This window comes from Paramormyrops kingsleyae, chromosome 5 (genome assembly GCF_048594095.1).
Source record: "Paramormyrops kingsleyae isolate MSU_618 chromosome 5, PKINGS_0.4, whole genome shotgun sequence".
Lineage (NCBI taxonomy): Eukaryota > Metazoa > Chordata > Actinopteri > Osteoglossiformes > Mormyridae > Paramormyrops > Paramormyrops kingsleyae.
In genome coordinates, this window is record NC_132801.1 from 28,777,106 (window position 1) to 28,797,076 (window position 19,971).

A 19,971-nucleotide genomic window follows, 5' to 3' on the forward strand; every position below is an offset into this window, starting at 1 on the left:
CACGTTTTCTCTCCAGTGCTTTTTATTTGAGGCCCTGACCTCCATCTCCTGGCTGGTGGAAGACCTGGGCACTGCCTGTTGGTGTTTAGCGTGCTGCATTTCTGTCCTCTTGCACTTAATGGGAAAGCGGGGTGTGTCGATGAGCTGGTGAATCGATCAGCCAGCACTAGCCGATCAGCAGCCAGGCGTGAGAGTCATACGCGTCGTGAGGAATCCACACGCAGCCGAGCGTCTGAAGCCCCCCCGACCATCTTGTGTTGTGGGCTGTGAGCTGGGTGGTCTCCAGGCCCTCCAGTCAATTGCGTAAGAGTTTTTATCCCGATGCCAGCACCCAAATCCATAGCGTGTCTGTATTTTAATAAGTGTGGTGTGTCACCACCACGCACAACAGCAGCATCTTGTGGCAATCCTGGCGCTCTCAAATTCCCTGCTCCTCAGTGATTTTAAGGGTGTTTTATATTCACCAAATTAAAAGGGCAGCTTAATTCATCAATATTAGTCATGCTATTCAGCTAAAATAACCAGTCATTAAATATCCCCATTGGGAAATGCTGTGACAACCATCGATCTCTGTCGTCGTGACATTATCATGAATAGCATCACTGTCTGCAGATCTTGCATCATGATGTTTACTTGAATATGTTTATTTGCGTCTGGTTACATCATCTGTTGTGTTGTTTAACGTGAACATGTTTCCCTTTGTATTAGTATCAATTTTGCAGCTGGCATTCTGTGTATGCGGCGTTTTTAAGGCTTTTGAAGAAACTTGTTTTGTTTTTTTTAAAGATGCATATTTGCTTTCATACAGTGTCTGCTTTTTTAGATAAACGGGATCCTTTGTCTTGGATGAATTGCCATTATAGTTTTTAAATGTTAATGTGCAACCCACAGAGGAATTGTAATAAATGTTGGAAGCACACCGAAAATTCAGTTTTATGTTTGCTAACAATAAGCTTGTTTATCAACAATATGTGCACTTCAGATGTAAAACGTTCCCTGTTACTCCTTGTTTAATGATTCTTATTGTTCTGCATTCAGTTTATTGTTGATTGAATCATAAAGAGGAAAACAGGCTTCTCTATATATTGCACTTTTTATTGTTTTTATTTTAATTTGAGGTTTAGTACTGTAAATGGTATTGTTTCCAATATGTTCTGGAGAAGTTGCAGTGAGCAATGTAACCTAATAGCCTCGCTTAACTTTTAAGTTAATAGTTTATAAGAATGATGAGAACATCAAAAAAAGAAGAGAAAGTATTCTAAACAATGCAGAGCCCAACTGCAACATATATCATCTTTGCCGAGCATTCCCAAGCTTTCCGAGTTACACTGCTAGCTGCACCAAAGAGCTGGAATTAACAATTTTGATAAATGAAAGATAATGACCTGTTAAAGCATTAGCGCTCTTAACACAATCTTAAAACATTATCATCTACATAGGTTAACAAAGAACACCTGCTAAAATATTGTGCATTAATGCTAAAGATTTGCTAAAGCGTTAGCAGTGTACATAACTTAGCACCATAACCCTCCTAAAGCATTAAAAATGTGTATACATTACCAAAAACTCCTACTAAAGTGTTAGCAAACCGTTTACATAAACACCAACCCCCTGGTAAAACATTAGCAATGCATATGCAGTACATTAAAACCACACTCCTGATAAAGTGTTAGCAATGTTTTTACATTAACACCAACCCCCTGCTAAAGCGCTAGCAATGCATATACGCTAAGACCACGCCCCTAATAAAGTATTAGCAATGTTTTTACATTAACACCAACCCCCTTCTAAAGCGCTAGCGATGCGCATACTCTGACCACGCCCCTAATAAAGTATTAGCAATGTTTTTACATTGACACGAACCCCCTGCTAAAGCGCTAGCAATGCGCATACGCTGATCACGTCCCTAATAATGTATTAGCAATGTTTTTACATTAACACCGACCCCCTGCTAAAGCGCTAGCAATGCGGATACGCTGACCACGCCCTATAATAAAGTATTAGCAATGTTTTTACATTGACACGAACACCCTGCTAAAGCGCTAGCAATGCGCATACGCTGACCACGCCCCTAATAAAGTATTAGCAATGTTTTTACATTGACACGAACACCCTGCTAAAGCGCTAGCAATGCGCATACGCTGACCACGCCCCTAATAAAGTATTAGCAATGCTTTTACATTAACACCAACCCCAGGCTAAAGCACTAGCGATGCGCATACCCTGACCACGCCCCTATAATAAAGTATTAGCAATGTTTTTACATTAACACCAACCCCCTGCTAAAGCGCTAGCGATGCGCATACTCTGACCACGCCCCTAATAAAGTATTAGCAATGTTTTTACATTGACACCAACCCCCTTCTAAAGTGCTAGCGATGCGCATACTCTGACCACGCCCCTAATAAAGTATTAGCAATGTTTTTACATTGACACGAACCCCCTGCTAAAGCGCTAGCAATGCGCATACGCTGATCACGCCCCTAATAATGTATTAGCAATGTTTTTACATTAACACCAACCCCCTGCTAAAGCGCTAGCAATGCGGATACGCTGACCACGCCCTATAATAAAGTATTAGCAATGTTTTTACATTGACACGAACCCCCTGCTAAAGCGCTAGCAATGCGCATACGCTGACCACGCCCCTAATAAAGTATTAGCAATGTTTTTACATTAACACCAAGCCCCTGCTAAAGCGCTAGCGATGCGGATACGCTGACCACGCCCTATAATAAAGTATTAGCAATGTTTTTACATTGACACGAACACCCTGCTAAAGCGCTAGCAATGCGCATACGCTGACCACGCCCCTAATAAAGTATTAGCAATGTTTTTACATTAACACCAACCCCCTGCTAAAGCGCTAGCAATGCGGATACACTGACCACGCCCCTAATAAAGTATTAGCAATGTTTTTACATTGACACGAACCCCCTGCTAAAGCGCTAGCAATGCGGATACGCTGACCACGCCCCTAATAAAGTATTAGCAATGTTTTTACATTAACACCAAGCCCCTGCTAAAGCGCTAGCGATGCGGATACGCTGACCACGCCCCTATAATAAAGTATTAGCAATGTTTTTACATTAACATCAACCCCCTGCTAAAGCGCTAGCGATGCGGATACGCTGACCACGCCCCTATAATAAAGTATTAGCAATGTTTTTACATTAACACCAACCCCCTGCTAAAGCGCTAGCGATGCGGATACACTGACCACGCCCCTATAATAAAGTATTAGCAATGTTTTTACATTAACACCAAGCCCCTGCTAAAGCGCTAGCGATGCTGATACGCTGACCACGCCCCTATAATAAAGTATTAGCAATGCTTTTACATTAACACCAAGCCCCTGCTAAAGCGCTAGCGATGCTGATACGCTGACCACGCCCCTATAATAAAGTATTAGCAATGCTTTTACATTAACACCAACCCCAGGCTAAAGCGCTAGCGATGCCAATACCCTGACCACGCCCCTATAATAAAGTATTAGCAATGTTTTTACATTAACACCAAGCCCCTGCTAAAGCGCTAGCGATGCTGATACGCTGACCACGCCCCTATAATAAAGTATTAGCAATGCTTTTACATTAACACCAACCCCAGGCTAAAGCGCTAGCGATGCCAATACCCTGACCACGCCCCTATAATAAAGTATTAGCAATGTTTTTACATTAACACCAACCCCCTGCTAAAGCGCTAGCGATGCGCATACTCTGACCACGCCCCTAATAAAGTATTAGCAATGTTTTTACATTGACACCAACCCCCTTCTAAAGCGCTAGCGATGCGCATACTCTGACCACGCCCCTAATAAAGTATTAGCAATGTTTTTACATTGACACCAACCCCCTTCTAAAGCGCTAGCGATGCGCATACTCTGACCACGCCCCTAATAAAGTATTAGCAATGTTTTTACATTGACACGAACCCCCTGCTAAAGCGCTAGCAATGCGCATACGCTGATCACGCCCCTAATAATGTATTAGCAATGTTTTTACATTAACACCAACCCCCTGCTAAAGCGCTAGCAATGCGGATACGCTGACCACGCCCTATAATAAAGTATTAGCAATGTTTTTACATTGACACGAACCCCCTGCTAAAGCGCTAGCAATGCGCATACGCTGATCACGCCCCTATAATAAAGTATTAGCAATGTTTTTACATTAACACCAACCCCCTGCTAAAGCGCTAGCGATGCGGATACACTGACCACGCCCCTATAATAAAGTATTAGCAATGTTTTTACATTAACACCAAGCCCCTGCTAAAGCGCTAGCGATGCAGATACGCTGACCACGCCCCTATAATAAAGTATTAGCAATGTTTTTACATTAACATCAACCCCCTGCTAAAGCGCTAGCGATGCGGATACGCTGACCACGCCCCTATAATAAAGTATTAGCAATGTTTTTACATTAACACCAACCCCCTGCTAAAGCGCTAGCGATGCGGATACACTGACCACGCCCCTATAATAAAGTATTAGCAATGTTTTTACATTGACACCAACCCCCTGCTAAAGCGCTAGCAATGCATATACGCTAAGACCACACCCCTAATAAGTATTAGCAATGCTTTTACATTAACACCTGCTAAAGTTATTCTGACAGTCCTATGCATTAGCATTAAGGGTGTAGCATACTACAGTATAGTCACAAATCTTCATTTTGGTGATGGATATGAGGATGGACGTGGATGTCTGGGAGGAAAGCCAAGTTCTGCTCCTCCAAAACATATGTAATAACCTTTGAAGGCCAAGGTTTCAAACCATGTTGAGACTATACTGGTACTAAGCGATTAAGATATGGTAACATCCAGCAAGTAAAGTATAATAATCTTACAGTTATGGCGCACGTTTCAAAATGTGCTTCTTTGGTTCCTGTCAGAATGTTTAGATTTTGGACACATTTTTTTTTAGCCTTGACTAAGAAAATTATTATGAATGTATTTATATTTTTAATCGATAAACAATGTCAGCCAAAGACAAGGATTCATTTCGAAGGCTAAATCTCAGGTTTCATTAAAGCTATTAGCATTTTTTTCTGGAGAATTAAAATACGCAGGCAGGTCTGACAGCCTCTGTGACTTACCCTTGGCCGAGGCTGCAGTGGAAAGAACCTGATGAATCTTCATAAGCTTCTGCCCTGAATTCTGTGTGTGAGTTTGTGATATTATTCTGTACTCAGAGTGCCCGGAACATTTTGTACAGTTTGTATTTTTATCAGTCCATTCCACTCAATCGACGCAATATAATCTGCTTTATTTATGAAGCCATTTCTGCATGTATTTAGCTGCAGTGTTGTGTCACAAATCACCTCTCATTTCTTGCAAATCACCAGCCACCATTGAAGCATGGACCCTCACCTTCCACGAATAAATTACATTCTGACCACAACGAGCATAAGTGTTCTCGTCCCAACAGAGCGGATGCATTTATTTTTTTTATATTACCAGAACAGACAGTGTATCCTTCTCAGGCAGTAGTTTGTTGTGCATCCTGATTTTGTTTGACACGGTGATACAGGAAATTTCATATTAGACCACAAGAGTAGTGGTACTGGTTCATGAAATGGGTCCAGACCATCATTTATTGATCTAGAATGTTTTAGCAAGATTATAAGAAACCGCATGGACTCTTCATCCTCATCTGAAAGTTGTTTATGCCTTCCACAGTCTCAGATTGTACACATAAGTAAGTATATACATTTCTGCATGCGTGCCCTGTGATCAGAGTTAGGTAATTCAGGTCCAGAGAGTAGAAGTCCAGATCGGGATTTTGTTTCAACCAACCAGTTGAGTACTCTGTGACTGTGAGTCTTTATGCTTAACTGTTTGGTTGAAACAAAATCCTGGTCTGGACTTTTACTCTCTAGACCTGAATTGCCCAACTCTGCTTGTGATAGACTGGCATCCTATCTAGGATTCCCCTGTCCCGTGATTCCTGGAATAGGCTCCAGGCTCACTCTGATTGGGATAAGCAGTTGGATGGATGATGGATGGACCAACAGCAAAATCAATTCTTATTATTGTCCTCCTTAAGAAAGCATGTTGCCTGTTCTTGCCTATGCCGTTTTCTTACATACACTCTCTCACTGTATTGAGAACATTAATTTCCCCACCAGATGGTAGTAATAGTCCACGCAAGTAATAATTCTCTGCTCCCTTTTAAAATGATGATCTGCATATCTAAATTGAAACAGATTGCTGGGCCATAAATGTGGCTTCTAAAATACATTTATACATATTTTTAATAGCTACGGTAATCTGAGGTGTACTTCACAGTAAGTTTATATGAGCTCAAGAGTGCAAGATACAGGCTTAGATGACTTTTCTCATTCGCAAATGTTTACGCAGCCGAAGCTTAGCAAGCAGAATATCCAGGGCTTAAGCTACATGCAAACAAGCTCTGTTTATCGCATAAATATGACATTTTCCACAGTTATCAAGCCGTCTCTTAGTCCCACAGACACTGTCACTGAGTGGGAAGTTTATGCTAATTTATTGATTATCACGGACCCTCTGCATAATAATTGCGCTACCCCTATTGTAACGGATATTATTATTATCGCTCTCCTCCATCAGCGTGGAAAACTGCATGTGCCGATATCCGACACAGACGCCCATAAAGAGAAATGAGCCGCTCGATACCACGTGACCTAATTTAGCGGATCTGCATATTCCCCAGAGTGCCTCGTACGGCTACCTGTGCACTTTGACCCGAGCGGTGCCCCGCCTCGCGCTCCCTGTCCTTCTTAATGAGGCTGCGGTAGGTTTCCCATGATGGCATCGCTGCTCGAATGACTGTCCCGATGACCCCAGCCTGCCAACAGCTGCCTGTGCATTATAAGCGATGCTACATGACATTCGGTATCATAGCGGTTTCCGCATCTCTTTATGGAAACTAATGAAATACAGATTCTTCTACTGTACCTGCACCTAATACTCCCTATAGAGGAAAGTCCTTAATTTTCAAACTGCACTGGGGGAGAGAATAAAGATATTGTGATTATAAATTATATAAATTATAACTGGGCATGCATTGTGCTGTACTGGGCGGCTCTGTGAGTAACACTGTGGCTCCAGGGCTCAAGGTTAAATCCTGCCTTTCTGTGTGGGCGTGGAGTCTGTGTTTTCTCCCCGTGTCTCAAAGGGATTCCTCTGGGTACTCGGGTTTTCTCCTGCATTGGGATGACATGCAGTTAGGTTAATTGGCATCTGTGAATCATCTGCTGTGTGTGTGTTCTGTGAGGGACTGCATTCCCATCCAGAGCTGTGCCCTGTACTGCTTGGGACAAACTCCAAGCTCCTCTGTGTCCCTGATCAGGAGAAGATGGATGGATGGGATATGCTGTGAATTTCAACCTTTGAGACGAGGAGGTGGCTCTGGTTGATGTGCAGTGAACCTGTCAAATAACCATAAAAGCAAAATAATTTCAAAGATTTTTCAGTTAATTGGTTCACCCAGGTAAAGCAAGGAGCAAATCTGCATGCCTTTCAGCCAAAAAAGGGTAGCATTTTTATTTAACGGGTGGATACTGCTGATTGTCATGGGTATAATAAGCTTGTTTTTTATTTCTCACTCTTCTAAAATGCAAGCAAACACCAGACTGGTACAAATCCCATATGGTTAAATATGTGGTAATGCAGTCCAACACTCTCAGAAAAAAGGGGGAAAATTTGTACCTTTGCTTGACACTGGGGCTGTACTTTCAAGGGTCTGCCATTTGTACCTTTAGCAGTAGGTAATTGTACCTTTAAAGGTACAGAAATGTACCATTGATGGTACATTAATGCTGTTGTACCTTTGGGATGTTCCTCAGAGTCAATTTATGTACCATAAAAGGTACAATTATAGAGGTACAGCCCCAGTGACAAGCAAAGGTACAAATTTTTACCTTTTTTTCTGACAGTGAAGCTGTGTTGGGCTGCTGTTTCCTGTGATGTGGTTGTTTATGGTCACATGAATCTTAAAGGCATATGGATACACTGAGAGTTACGGGTCAGTTAAATCTCCTGGCTTAGTACTTCTGGGTTTGATGTTTTCTTGTTTCCAGTCTCATTAATTGAGTAGCAGAGATTGCACCTGTAACTTATAGAGCATTGCCTATCCCAGTTATACATATCTTACAGGTGTCATAAGCTCAGAAAGACCAGGCTTGACGATGCTTTATATGGAAAGGGTCCTGAGTGCACGGTGGAGTGGCTCTGTAAACTCTGGACATGAGCGTGCACTGATGAAGGTGTGCATTCTCATGTCTGCACCTTTGCACGGGCCACTGATGTCTAATTATCTGTGTTTTTTCTCTAGGCAGCCAGGCCTGGGGGCTGTCGCTTAGAGCTTTCGCTTGAATAGCTTCAGAAGATGCTTTGCAAATCCAGGACAGCCTGATATCGACGTCTCTTGGCAGTAAAACAAGGCCAGGTAACAAAGGCCTAGGGAAGGTCCCCCAGTCTCTTGCACTCCTCCTGGTTCAGGAAGCAGTATGCCCCATCATCAGCGGAGCTGAGATCTATTTCATAACACAGCTGTCCTGCACTTGTCCACTGTAATAACCAATGTGTCTTAAATTCTACACTGCTAGGTGGTCAGAGCCTGGCTTATAGTCGCCTGCCTCATGCTATTCTCTAACTGTCATCTTCTCCCACCTTTCCTTATTACACAGTCCACTGGCAGAGTGTTGGCAGTGCCTGGGAAAAGTAAAGGTGAGCTTGATTTGCAGGAGAGATCAATGCGCGATATGCCTGTGAAATAGTAGCTTGTGGGTGGTTCACCTCTGTGTAGGGGGTGAATCTGAGGCAACTGGGAGACAGAAGTGGAGCCCTCATCTGTTTGTAGTGCAAGGGGATGAGAGGGGATCTGGATACCGAATGTCAGAGAGCGGATTGGCTGTGAGTCTATGATGGATCAGAGCCTCTGGGTCCTAGAGACCTCCTGTCTCCCATCATCATATCCAAACTCATCCTCCGCTTCTCCCAACTTATTCAGGAGTTGGTTTGAAGTAGAAGCTGTAAACAGTAACATATAGAAAAGCCATAGTTGTAGCCCTAAAAAAATCGCTAGCCCCAACTAGCAAGTAGCAAATTGAATTTATGGCAGATATAGCAATGTGTGAGGCATTTGTGCAGATATCACAGCAACCCTTTTGGGAAATGACCTGTGGCTAATTTAGTTTTTGTTGGCGTCAGGAATACGAATGCTTTGTTTCTGTTAACATGACGCAGACATCACTTTCGCCCTAATGACTCCATGTGTCATGAACACGGTAAATGTAGCAGGAACCGTAATATTATGTGTGAAGCCATGATATCTCAGGGAAGTCAATGATAATTGGAAGAACAATCAGTTTCACTCACTTGTGTTCTGTGGCAGTTTATGAAGTAATTCTTGTGTTTTTACGCACCATTACCGGGCAAACTATGTGGCACATCATGCCTTTGCTACGCGGCAGTTCACGAATAGAAACGATATGGAAAAGCATAAGCGACAGACTCAGTTATGTAACTCTCATGGATGTAATCTCCTACTGTATTTTGAAAGCACGTAGACGACTACAGTTTGGCCACTGAAAGCTTTAAATGCTGACTGTCCGACATTGATTCACATGAAGCCTGGCGTAGGAGGTCTGACCCAGTACACTGATGGGCTCGCAAGGTCAGTGGGGCTTTTTACCATACACAACTGAACATGAAAACTAAGCACGCCTGAAGTGTAGCTGGGCCAAAATAAGTAATGTGGAAAAAATAAGAATTGATACTGATGGACTCAAAATCAATTTTTATTTCATGTTAGTCCTGTAACTAGCTTGCAGAAGCAATGAAGGGACCCAGAATCCATACATCGCTGGGTATCTACTTTTCGATTGAATGTCCTACCGTTTTAGGATTTATTAGAAGTGTGAAAATTAAAGTCCTTGACACGCTTCAAGGCATCGTGCAAAAGTCCCAGTCACAGATAAACAAACTCTTTATAAGGCACATGGTGTATGGTTTTATATTCTGCAGAATATATTATTAATAATTTGAAATAAATTTGCATTTATAGCTGCCATCATATTAATTCATCTAATTATTGTTTTCGTCTGTTTAACAGAAGCGGGGCTGTGTCAGCGTGTCTAGGGTGTTTTCGGCGTTTGTCTTCGTAGGTGGATGATTATGCGGAGTGTTTTACCACACTGCGGGCATGTTCGTGAAAGTTTGAGACCCAGTGAGGAATCTTATCCTTCAGACGGTGCTTCTGAGCTGTAGTGACTGGCAGCAACACCACCCCCCGGCCCGCCTCCCCCGCCTCGCAGGAGCGTCAACTGGGGGGACCCAAAGTGTCTCGCTGCTCTCTGAGAAACCGCCTGTCACGCCTGTATGACAAACTAAATGAAATTCTCTTTTCAAATGAGAAGCCAGATGTGGGGGCGGGGGGGGGGGGGGGGGATCACGGTTTTGGGGCGGCTGGTGAACACTGGCCCGTTCACGCGACTTGCCGACGCGGCCGGGCAGAACGCGTAGAGCACGGCTCCTTTCCCCGAGCGAAGTTTCTCAATGTCATCGAATGGGGCTCGTCATTTCGTAACCTCCCCGCGTCCCAGTTTGAGCCGTCCTCAATTGTGCTGGTGGTCCCTCCGAGGGACTGGGTCTCCGAGTCTGAGCCCCTATTAATAGACATATACTTGTCTGCACTACTTTGTAAGTCTTTTGTGGGACCTCCATATACTTTTAAGAAATTAGATTAGGAGTCAGATTGGAAGCTGACGGCAGCTCGCCTCTGTCTTGAGTGTAGGGTGCTGACCCCACGAAAAGTAAGGGGGGCATGGTAGGTAAGGAGCTGATGGGCCCAGTTTTGCATTAAATACCCTTGTATTGGGGAGGTTCCACTTATATATCACTTTTATGCACAGAAAAGAATCTGGGGTCACACTCGCCTCCTCAATTCTTGTCAGGGCATCCTCTTGACTTTGAGGTGTTGTTACCCAATGCTGGTGACCAGATATTCGCCGGTACCACTGGCCAAACAGCACTTGTCATCCCATTGACACCAATTGACATTTACCATTAGAGTCCCTCGATCATTCACCAACTGCCCGCACTTTGAATAAATGTCAAAAAATGTCAGATGCCCATGGCTGCCCCACTTATTTTCAGGGAAAAAGGGGCCTTTTTTTGCAGTTTGTCTGTTTTGGTATGTCTGATGTCATAGGCCGGGAGTGGGCCAATCACGGCTGGCCAGCTGCATGCTGTGGCCTCCATGATAATATCGAAGCATGGGACAGGACTTGGGCGTTAATGAGCTCGCTAAATTTGGACAGAATAGCTTATTACTTTCAGACATCAGACACAGTCTGAATTTATGCTGAAGCAAAACACATCTCCTTCCAGCAGAGGAAATTAGCTTTTGCTACCGTTAAACATCACACTGAAATTAAATGAAAAGTATTGCTCGATAGACACCAGCAAGAGTTTAAGCCATCTTCCTGGTGTAATATCATCAGTTTAATTAGTTTGGGGAAAAAAAAGTGTGCCTAAAACGTGTCCCTGTGATGAAACGCAAACTTTGAGCGGCGCAAGAGGAATGCAGAAGGGAGGTGTGCAAGAACACTCTCTCATACACGCGTCAGTCGTCACAGCGAAAAACAAACCGGCACACCACTGAACTTGTAAGGGCAGCTTAAAGTCTGATCTGTGTATTCTTTTTAGACTTAACTCTGGTCACACTGCACCTCTGGCATTTAGAATACAGGGCATGATTGCTGCAAAAACATACATTCTAGAATGTATTTGAAATATATTATATACACACTTATGTGTCTGTTACAGAAAGGTGCTCGAAATGTTTAAAAGGGAGTACATTTGAAATATGCATTGCCTTCAGACATTGTGACAGTAGGGTAAACAGAACACAAAAAGGAAAGATGGCATCGTTTCCAGGTAGTACTGGGAATTTACATTTCAATGAGGGACGTGTTTGATACTCGCTTCCAGCTCCCAATGGGCCCTATTTGACTCACAGAATCAACATCAGGGGTCTGATGCTGCTCTTTCAGATTGATGGTGGGTACCAGTAAACAGGCAGTGGAACTCCAGCTATTTCCTTACAGTGTCCTAGTGGGGGGGGGGGGGTTGAAGATGGAGGGCAGAACCCTCTTCTGTTACATCCCCCCCAAGGGTTCACAGACAATCCAATCACCAAGGTCTGGACCAGAAGAGATACACCTGTGGCTCGAGGGGCCGCTACGTATCAATTCCCGTGGCAGATCTGCCCATTCCTGAAGTCCCAGTTTCCTGTCCTCCCCCTGTGAGCTGCATTAAGCTGCCAGCTACCCACAGGTCTTACACAATACTCCTGTCAATCATAAAGTGAAGAGAAAGTTGGCGTTTAACAGCAGCAGGACCATGTAATGAGGCATAAATAAGGTCTGGTTACTTCCTGTTCACCCCTGACTGAGATGCTTGGCTTTGAATGTGCTTGATAGAGAGAGAAGCTTACCGCTCTCTCATCACATTGCCATCGAGAGCCTACAGGCCATGACACACACGTTAAAGAGGGACCCATCCCCATTCAAGGGGGGTCATTTAATAGTGTCATCATCTGGAACCCCAGTGGTTTTGAGTTGAGGATGAATGGCAAATGGGAATCCTACCAGCAAGCAGTCAGGTTCCCACATAAGCCGGCGATGCTTCCAAAAGCTAACGAGAGACTAGACCTTCAGCAGCAAGTTCCTCGTGGAGCTCCAGCATGCTGAGTGTCCGGTGAACCGGGGCAGTAGCTCTGTGGTTTGCATTACGGACTCCTGTGCCCGTGTCTAAAAGGTAAGCGGTCCAAGTCCTCCGGCTAGAAGAGTATCCAAGTCACCGCTGGGCCCTTAAGCAAGGTCCTCAAGCCTGAAAACGGCTCTGCGGTGTTAAAGAAATAGCTGAACCCTGTGCTCTGACTCCATGCTTCACTCTCACCTGTGTTTCTGTGTGTCTCATAGGGCAGTAAGACAGGAGCGGAGTGTGAAGCCCCATGGAAGGCAGAGTGACACAAGGGGGCAGTATGGATGCTGCTGTATGACCCACCCTCAGCCTGGTCAGAATCACCAGCAGCCTTATTTATGGGGGACAGTTCCCCTGTGAGTAACAGGTCTTCTGTCTGGATTTAAGCACTGAGACTGGGCGGGGCATCCCTCGCATACGCTGGCTGCCTCAGGCCCCCCCGGCTGAAGGTTTTACTGCTAACAGCCTCTTTGGTTATATACAGGTAGGTCTGCATTGCCTGATCTCAGAGAGCGGTCTGCATGGTACGCTATGGGCAGATGCCTTTTGTGGCCCGGGCAGCGAGCCATGTCAGTGCCAGGACAGAGCCATTGGAATTAGAGTAACGTACGTGTGGTAAGGAGCTGGAAGCAGACCCTTGGTAATGGAAATGGAATGGTAGGTCTGTGATGAAAATTATACCAAGGTTATGAAATCGGGTTAGCTGTATTGGGTTTCAGAGTTTGACCCCCCCCCCCCCACCCCCACCACACCAACCCTACAGAGCTCCACACAGTGAATAATTACAGTAGATTGAGTTCATGTTGACAGGGCTCCAGACAGAAGATACCACCGTACATGCCAGACTGGCTGCAGTCTGAGGCATTAAAGATTGGGGAATCATGTTGATGTCTTCTGGCCAGGCTTCTAAAATCCGTATCAGTGTTTCTCAACCCGATCCTCGCGGACCCCCAGGCCGTCCACATTTTTTGCTCCCTCCCAGCTCACTCCCAGTGTCTCCCAATACGCCTGAACCAAACCTTCCAGAATCCAGAACACCGCATAACTGGTACAGGTGTGCTGGGAGCTGGGAGGGATCAAAATCGCGGACTATCTGGAGGGCCCCCGAGGGTGGGGTTGATAAACACTGATCTGCATTAGCTCAGCTGGATGAGTATGAGCTCAATATACCATGGTATATTCTTCAGTGGTTCCTACAACATGGTCAACAATGATGTTTTCTCAGTGTGAAGCTTCTTCTTCCTCCCAGCTTGTCTGCCCTCCTACAGAGAAACTGACATACTGTCTTCTGGCTGCAGGACTCAGTCACACAGATGTTTGCGGTGGAGCGTGAGGCTAAAGGCTACGTTACATTAAAATGCACATCTGCTGATTCTCCTGAACTCCAGCATTGCTCTCCTGAGGCACATGTCCTGTCAAAAAACAGTGCATCCCTTTTTGTTCCCCTCAAATTGGGTTGTTCTTCCTCCATCCGTTTTTTTTCCCTTTGTCTTAACACAGTGTTAACATTTAATTTAACGTTAATTTAACTATATGTATGGGGAAGCGTATGGATGTTTTGTTCATGTGTTGTCTCTCTGTATTTGTATGTATGTTTGTGCAAGAGTTGGAAAAAAAGGATTAAAAGTAAATGAAAAAAAAAATGCCTTACAATACGAAACGGTCAGCTATAAAGCAATGATTATTCAATTAGCTGTACTCAAGTCTCGAAATACATGCAATTTGATTCTGAGTAAATTAGCAGCCCACTGCTTCCCTCAGAAGTATTTTCCAAAGAAAATCCAATCAGAGGGATGTTTCGCAGCCATACACTTTGCTGATGCATTGCCATAATATACATCACGCAGTGGATCTTAACATGAGCACTTTGCATGAGATTATGAAGATACCACAACCACAGGGACCTGAACAGAAAGCCCAATGTTCTTAAGAGCTGGTAGAGCTGTGACCTCATGCCTTCATGGTTGTGGGTCCAATCCGGACCTCGGCTATATGTGTGCGGATTGTGTTCTCCTGCGGTTTGTGTGTGTTTCTTTTGGCTACCCCAGGTTCTGTGCCTGGTCACATGACACACAACCTAGGTGAATTGGTGACAATGATCTTAACATGTCATTGGGTTTGTTCTCTGTGATGGACTGGCGTCCGGGTTCTGCTCACAGAACATATTTTAGATTTCGCACAACACTGCTTTTGATAGGTGATTCTGCAAAACGGAGAGATTAGATGAGTATTATTTAACATAGATTCAGTGAGATGTGCAATGCATGTAGTACAAGATAATTCTGTGTAATTGGCATTTGACTGGCTTGTCATGAAAAATTTGGTTAAATAAGTACATGAGAGTTCAGCTATTGAGGCAGTTCAAACTGTATCAGTTGAGCAGTAATTTAAATGTTAATTTCCTTTTTTTTCTTATAAATGTTAATTTCTTAGCACCAGTGAGAAACTGGAGCCGCAACCTCACTAATGAGCTCCTGCACGCCAACATTAGCGCCCAACGCCAAGTGCAGGTAAGCAGTCTTTAGGTAACCTTTACCTGCACGAGTGACGACAATGACTCATAAGGACACTCACACCTGAGAGTAGGTACAGTAAAGTGACAGTATGCTTTTTGAACCCTGGTTTGTGAAGTTGGTTTGAGAGGGAGGATTTTAAACTCCAGTCAAATCAGCCGTCATAAATAACACATGAGTTACTCACACATGCTCTTGTTACTACAAGCCCGAATCCCACAATTGTTCCATATATGTGGAACATACAACAAAACATGCAGTTAAACTAATAGGTGTAGCTACTAGTTGCCTGTGCTCCAGACCCTTGTGACACTGACCAAGATAAGCAGTCAGAAAATGGATAAGCCCACATATGCACTCAATGGAGTTTTACTTACAAAAAAATGTTCTGAGAGCAGAGTGAAAAATGATTTGTTCAGAGGGATAACCAATCAGATTGTAGAGGAGGTGGGACCAACCAATCAGATGTCTTGGGCCCGCCATGAGCCACATATGCAAATACGAGGAGGGTGGCCTGAAACACATGTAATTAATTGTGCCTGTGAAAGATGCAATAGTCACGGACATTTTCCTCTATCAAAGCTGAGAAGATGGCATTGCTGATTTGTCTTCAAGGCAGTCGCTCAGAAAAACAGCCATCGATAAGATGGAGCAAACCACAGAGATTAAATGCTTGGAAGGCGTCTCCCTCAAAGGAATGAGCGCTTTGATGGTACTTGCAGCGTTAGCTGTCTGTGTAGAAATCTGCTCATTAATGTCTGTTATCAAAGGGACGTAGGCAGAGAGATTCCCGGCTGCACACATTAGATTTCAATTAAAAATATATATATAAAATAGTACAATATAAAAGGTATGTACAGTGTCACGTTCAGCTCCGAACGCTCCTCGTGTGTGCCACGCCCCCTCATTACCTCCTGTCGGACTCCTGATTGTCGTCACCTGTTCCCTATTCCGTTTGCCTTGTCTTATGTATTTAGTCCTAGTCTCAGTCAGTCTTCCCGAGATTAGTCATTATAGTGTCATGTACTGTTGGTGTAGTGTCCGTAGGTGTCCGTGCCTGTCCGTATTTCCCCCAATAAACCCCATTTACTCGTCTATCTGCCTGCTCTCGCCTGCTTCCACGGCTCGCTTGCCCCGCAACGTGACATACAGTGTGCCAAGACACAAAGTTCATTATACTGAGGAATTGCCAAAGGTAAACTTCATGTATTCATTTGTTTGTTTGTTTATTAAAATCCTGGAGCGTAAGTGTCTACACTGCTGAGGTTAGGGCGGGCGAGTGGCGTAATATGGGAAACAGTAAGCAGAGTCCCACTGGCAATAAAATCTATATTTCAGTCGCATGCAGCACATGCTGTGAATATGCTCCACATCCTTTTAAGCCCGTGTGCTGTGAGATGGAAGTGCACGTTCCCCAGAAAAGGGATGTGGCTTTGCTGGACGGTTTCTCATCGACCCCTCAAACACCCCCCCCCCCCTCCACCAGCAGACAGTAGTGCTCTCTGAATGTCTGCCTGGTTGCGGTGCTCTCGGACAGTCTGGTAGAGATGAAATTTGTTCTGCATGGTGGGGGCTGCTCTAAGATCACAGGGCGCGTCCTCTCATTCCCCATGGCAAACACGGCCATGCTTCTAGCCATGAGATTTCACAAAAGCAGCAGCAGCACAGCCAAGCATGTGGCGGGGGGGGGGGGGGGGGGGATCTGAAGGAAACCGGAATCGTTTTTCTGAATTGGATCTTTTTTTCTGAGACCCTAGCAAATTTGGCTTTTAGGTGCAATTGAACATGTTGTGTCTGAATCAGATGCTAAATTGGATTGCATCATTGTTTCATTGTACGAAGCCCGGACATGGGGAGTTATTGGTGAGGCGGGCACACAGAGAGGGGTCATATTCCCGGCATAGCGAGACTCATCACCCACTCTCAAGCCCTGACAGAAATTCTAGACCAATCGAGCCACAGAGCTCTAAACTCCGAAGCTTCTGATTGGACGAAAAGTAGGTGCTGTTACTTCCCGGAATGCATGGGAGCCCACTGTGGCTGGTTGAGGAGGTGAGACGGCCGTGTGGGTCGCCCAGAGGTGCCAGCGGCAACAGGGTATCATGGTAGCTAAAGAGCCTATTAGTAAAGTGGAACATTGAAAATGGGGCTCTTGCTAGCTCAAAAAAATATGAAGACAAGTTCAGCAAGCATTTTAAAGGTGCTAAAGTATCAAATATACCTCCGACAATACCTCTGATGTGAACACAGGCTATTTACACTTAGGGAGGGGGCTTCTGGCATGTCTGCATCCGCCCCCGTTCTTTTAAATACAAGTTTGAAACAATCCAGGTCAGTCACACTTCATTACCAGGAAGCATGTTGTTGTTTGGGACTTGGCATGACGTTGTTGAAATGTCAAAACCACGTCAAATGAACTAACTCACAAATGAAAAAAACTATACATGGAAATTTGGGACAGTAATAAAAAAAGAAAGAAATCTTGAATACATCATGTTCTTTTCCTGGGTGTAAATAGGGGTGATGTGTGGCTCTGTGGGTTAGTGCCAGTGATCAGAAGGTTGTTGGATCAAATCCCCCGGCTGGCAGAGTTTTGTCACCATTGGGCCCATGAGCCCTTAACCCCTAATGCTCCAGGGAGATTCTTACCCTGCTCTCTGATCCTCACTTATATGTCATTTTGGATGAAATCTGCTTAATGCATAAAAATAAGTGTTAGGGTTCCAGCAGCACAGTTGTAGAGCTTGCAATTTCAAATGATTGTAAGAAGGAGGAACATCAGGCACTTCAAAAGAGAAAACGCCTCCCCTCCCCCTCCCCCTGCAGTACACAGTGGGCTCACTGTCCAAGGCTGAGTGCTTCTTAAGAAAGGAGATGGGCTGGGGATTTTATGCAATAAAATTCACAGAGATGTACTCTCACTCCTGTAAACCAGGAATGCCAGGAACTGCACTGGCCGATCTGCATAAGCTCTTTGCTGTTCCTGCGGGGGGGGTTAGCACTTGTGACAGTGGTGACATTATCAGCAGAATGACAAGATGCACCCAGAGGCCTCCGGTTTGAACATGACCCCGGAACGGTGTCCACGTCCTTCCTTACCTCGCTCGCAAAGGACAGGAAACGAAGTCCTCTGGGGCCACACAATTCTTCCCACATCATGATGAATAAACCACTGGCTTTCATCCATTATTCACTGGAACAAATGCACTAACATAGTGTTTCCCAAATCCGGTCCTCGGGGACCCGCAGACGGTCCACGTTTTTGTTCCCTCCCAGCTACCTAAAATGTAGACTGTTTGGCAGGAAGCCAAGAGGGAGCAAAAACATGGACCGTCTATGGGTCCCTGAGGACTGGGTGGGGAAGCTCGACGCTAACGCTTTATCATAAAAGGCATTTAAGGCTCATTCAAATAATACGGCTGTTTTGACTAAATCTAAACATGCAAGAGGGTGAAAGCAGTATTTAAATGAGCTGGATGTGAAGATAACATATTCTGTAATTGTCGTGGTTTCGAGGCAAACACCACATAAGAGACGGGGGTGATTCTTTATACTGATCTTTATACTACAATTAAGCTCAGGTGTTAAGACGGGAGAACTGTTCCTTAGGAAACAGCGGCTGACAGAGAGGAGGTTATGTAAGCCGTAGTGCTCAGCTGGCCGCAGCTTGTCGCTTTAACAACGGCGGCGTCTCGTTCCTCGGGACAAAGCCAGTCCAACATTCCTTTGATCTGGCCACAGTTTGCCCCCCCCCTTAGCGATGCTGATAGGTCCCCCTTATGCACTGCACACAGAACTTCAGCAACCTTCCATTCTAAGATGATTTGATCGACTTTGTCAGAGCTGATACTGTACAAATTATTAAGCAAACTACAGTTACAAAGGAACTTCAGGGATCCTTGGCTTGTGTCAAAGTCTGTTTAATTCAGGAGGGGTAATTAAATAAGCACAGAGATGAAAGGTGAGGTGCCGGGTGGAGAGGAGGGCTCAATGGGAGAATGTTTAGTTTATTTCTAAAAAGCATGGCTCAGAAGACAAGGAAGGAGTGTTCTTTATGTGGCGTGGAGCGAGTCATATTAATGGTGACATTTCCCTTGAGTGTAAATACCAGTGGGTTTTAGCAATGTGCACACCTGCTGTCTATATGCATTGTGTAAAAAATAAAAACAAGATTTGTTATTGCTACACTGTGAATTAAATGTTATGCTATGTTATGTTACTTAGTAACATCTTTGTGATTATTTAGAACCTGGTAATAATATGCTAACATTCCATTGAAATGTGTTTTGGTTTTCATTGCTGATTGTAGTAAATGCATTAGATTAAATGCATGTTAAGGGTCTTTTGTGTGTATTTTTTTTTTCATTTTTCACATGGACAGCCAGAACTGAACTATTTGCTTTGGGATGATATTTATGAGTTGCCCTTTACCACTTGATCAATCAATAACAGCTTTTACCGGACTGGCATTTGTGGTCTAATTGTTTAATTATCTTCTTTACAAAATGATTTTGATAACAAATAGGTAAAAAAAAAACACCTAACGTAGTTTCTGAGTATGTGTTTAGCTGAGCGAGTCTCAGCCAGATTCCCCGCAAATATTCATGCAAATCCTTTTCAAAACTTTCAGAAATAATGTCTCCGTCGCTGAGATGCGCTGCAGATCCTCAGCGTTGCCTGTCTACCGGGACAAGCTGAGGCCGCC

The 19,971-nt window shown here is 44.3% G+C and overlaps 1 long non-coding RNA gene across 1 annotated transcript; it reads left to right on the top strand.

Annotated features, from left to right (window-relative positions):
- The first annotated feature begins 6,725 nt into the window (after positions 1-6,725).
- LOC111845525 (uncharacterized) lies at positions 6,726-13,457 on the top strand. The gene is made up of 4 exons (XR_002838638.2): positions 6,726-6,775; positions 8,318-8,431; positions 8,673-8,712; positions 12,972-13,457. It is a non-coding gene; the product is annotated as an uncharacterized lncRNA (long non-coding RNA).
- Positions 13,458-19,971: the final 6,514 nt, after the last annotated feature.